The sequence below is a fragment of the Priapulus caudatus genome, unplaced genomic scaffold, assembly GCF_000485595.1.
Source record: "Priapulus caudatus unplaced genomic scaffold, Priapulus_caudatus-5.0.1 Scaffold512, whole genome shotgun sequence".
NCBI lineage: Eukaryota > Metazoa > Priapulida > Priapulimorpha > Priapulimorphida > Priapulidae > Priapulus > Priapulus caudatus.
Genome location: NW_014577573.1, coordinates 96740 through 100917, shown reverse-complemented (window position 1 = coordinate 100917; position 4178 = coordinate 96740).

Here is a 4178-nt window from a genome sequence, read left to right as displayed (position 1 = left end):
TATATATAATATTATATATATAATAATAATATATTGTAATTCAATAGTATCTAACTGATCTATAGTAATTCTTTGCTATTGATATATTTCTTATTTCATTATTTATTAGCTATGCATATGGCTATGGATATAATCTCCACGTGATATAGTGTTAATAATATCGCGAGGCCTTGTACGATGTAAAGCTCAGCTTAATTACTCTTCTGCCACGAGCTTGTGTATAATAGCGTGTTGCTCTTCACAGGGACGCGCAAGCAAACTCCACCTCCCACTCACCCAAGGGTCACTGATATGATCAAGCTCACGACCTCGGTAAAGGTCACTAGAAAACTACTCGAAGCCGCCGGGCTCTATCACCGTGCTAAAGAAGACCATACTATTCCTGCATGCGCGGACGGCAAAGAACAGGTCAATGTCGTGCCGTCACAGACCGTCAAGGGAAGACAGCTTAGAGATTAGGCCTTTGTCCGTAACGAAGGTCAGTTAGTGGTTACCCGTGCTCTAATGTCACTTGCTCGATGCATGTCACTATAGCTCACAGCGAACAATTCAACACGTTCGCAACCAGTTTGTTCACACACATTAAAGCTCATATTAACTATGCTCCATTGCTCTCAAAGAATCGCAAACGTTGGAATGATTGGTAATTTAAGACTCGTGTATTTCTCTCTGGAGGTTCTCCTAATGAAATAATTGCCATTAACTTTCTGTACTTGTAGGAGATATGACTATTTGCGACTTGGAACAAGAGGATGACATGGCAGCGGATGATCTTACAGACTTACAGAAGGTTATGGTTAACAGCAATTACCCTCCTTTCTTTTCCTTTTCTCTCCTCTTCTCTCTGCTTCTCTCATTTCATCTCCTCTTCTCTTACCCCATCTCCACTTCTCTCTAATCTTTCTTCTCTTCTGTCCTTCTTTGACTCTCTACTCTCTTCTCTCATCCATACATTTGTGGTTTCCCCGCTCTCGGACATGGGCTACCTATATTGGCGAAATTCGTTAAAAACTTGTTTCGATTTTATTGTGCATGCACGTCAATGAATGGCAGGAATATCACATGACTGTGAATGAATAATAGTAGAATAAACTCGTTGTTTTTTCACAGGCGTCATGCGATGTGCCACGTGACGAGAAATGCACCAGTGGCAACAAATATAGCTGGTGCCTAGCTAACGCCGAGACAGCAGGCAAGCCGGCTATGGATCAAGAGATTAAAGACATGAAAACCCAAAAAATAACCAAGCTGAGACCGTTTCAGAACCTCTTTCGCAATATACCACTTCCAGTGATTAGAAACAAAGATTTGAATTCAAAAATTTTATTCTAATTAAATAAATTAAGCAGCTTAATTGCTTTCACTTTATCAGTTATGAATCAAGATTCATAAAAAACTAATGATATATAGATATTTATGAATAGTGTAGCCCCGTTATAATTGTGTGTGTGTGTGTGTGTGTGTGTGTGTGTGTGTTAAACTTTGCGCTGCTGCGACTGATACTTGGACCAAAGAAGCCCCCTAATATTTAGAGAAGTATACATATGCTCAATAATACAGATAGAGTGCAGTTATCAACGAGGAGCGATGGTAACCACAGTGATCATTTCATGAAATGAGGTACCTAAATACCTTGTCATTTATCTTTATAGGTTCCAACAACAAAACAACGAATTTAATTCAAAGCGCACTATCTATGGCATGAATCTTCAATGAGAAATTGTTTATAAATTATTTTCACGAAGAAACATAAGACGGCCATGACATTTAAACTTTATTGTCATTAAAAACCATTAATAACAATATTTATAATTATAATAATAATCATCATCATCATCATAATAATAATAGCAATAATTATGTCCTATAAAAATGCTATAGCATACTTGTTGTGGCACGAACCGCATTTTAATATTGCATGGCTATGTGTCAGACTGTCAGTCAAAAAACGGGGATATTCTATTTATGCACTCTGTCCACTGCGATTTTCACAAATAAAGTCAACTATTGATTCAATGATTGAAGTCATGGTGTTAGTCTGGTGAAGTAATGGTTAGTCTGATGACACACCGTACACCAATAATGCATCAGCTGGTGAGATAACACAATGGTGACATCATAGAAATAGATAGATAACCATCTTCTATTCTATTATCTATCTTTAGGTTATCTATCTATATTAGGTTATCTATCTATCTATAGGTTATCTATCTATTTCTATGGGTGACATCATGCTGTAAAACACAATGGTGACATCACGATTACAAATGTGACGTCACAGACAACGGTTACTAAGTATAGCAGCGAGCGTTTTTTTCAGACAGTGTAGAAGACCTTAACAGTTTTTGTAACAGTTTTTTTAAAGTTTTTTTTTAGACAGTGTAGATGTTAAAAATGAACACGATGAATAGGACTCGAGTAAAGGCAATGAAAACACCGTGGGCCTCGTGAGTAGTAATTAGTAATTACTTCTACATTGTCGCGGCTCATAGCAGAGTTTGTAGTTTTAATTTAGCAAAATTACCAAAAATTATTATCTCTAACGTGCCTAAAAATTGGAAATGGCATTTCATTGATATTTGTTGATGGGTTAGCACTTTGTTCTTCACACTACATATATACGATAGGCCTACATATAATAATGTATAATTACATATGTAACTAGAGCACTCGGAGAGCGCAGACCTCCGCCAAGGCAGCTCAATTCTCCACAACACACAGTCCCCAGCTAAGCATATCTTTTGTTGAATGACATAGTAACGTTGACAACACAATTTCTTTTAATGCATTTTATTATGCCATTGCAGCATTTGTTAACACCTACAAGCAATATTGCAATGATGAAAAATTTCATTAATTAATTAATTAATTAAATAATTAATTGGATCCGGATCACCACCAAAATCTAATCAATTCTAAGTTACCCCATTTCTGACCTATCCTGAAAATTTAATTAATTAATTATTAATTGGATTCGGATCACCACCAAAATCTAATCAATTCTAAGTTAGCCCACTTGTGACCTATCCTGAAAATTTTATGACAATCCGTCAATAACTTTTTGAGTTAGGCTGTACACAAACAAACAAACGCACAAACCCACAAACCAACAAACAGTCAAACACACGCCGATGAAAACATAACCTCCTGTCGTCACGTAGTCAATTTAAGTAGTCCTCGTAGTCGAAAACAACTTAACGCCTACGCGAATCTGTGTAGCACGTGCGAAGGGCGTGTATGACGCCCTCGCGAATATGTATGGCGCATGCGCGAGGCATGTGTAACGCCTTCGCGACGTGTACGACGCATGCGTCACGCATGCGCCGCGGGCGTGCCTGTGGGTATAAAAGCTGGAGCGCAGGCAGAATCGAGGAGAACTCCGCTGAGCAACCGGTCAACTAACAAGCACGACCGAGGCATTGTAATTCAAACAATAAAAGAACGTACAGCTAGTCATGGTAAACATCTGACTTCTATTCTTATCTATGTATTTTGGCTTCACATACATTCGACTCAATAGCTCAACACAGTAGCGTAAATTCCAACGTTACAGCTATATAAGAGCAAAAAGGGGGTCCAACGACTCATTGCGTTATAGGCCTATCCAAATTCCCGGGGCGCGTAAAATCGGGGTTCCACTGTATATAGGGGCCTACATGCATCATGACGAAAGGTAAATAAAATTGATCTTGTAGTTTTATATGATTATGATCGAAACACGTAACCAAAAAATGTGATATCAAAATATGTAAAGCCTAGATCAATATATTATTTGTAGTGTAGGAGTTTATGTAATTATGTTGATAATGATTTCATGTAATAAATACGCAGTACATGGCTCCTAATAAAGTTGGAGAATTGAATCGTTACCTTGGACTTAGCGTCTTGACTGATATGTGTGCACTGGTGTGGGAAGTGTCCTCTTATGGCGTAGCGTAATTTTAACCTAAATTAACTGAAAATAACCCTAGAACCTAGAGTAAAGGATCTAACTGAGATTAGCATGGATCTAACTGGATCTAAACTTTATTAGCATGTGAACTATATAGAGATCCGATGAAATTATTCAATCATTATTACAAATGCATTTACAATTTTTGTCAGGCTCATCTGGTTTCTATATTACATTTAATCAGAAGTAGATAATAGGGAAAAATTCCATATTATCTACTTCTGAT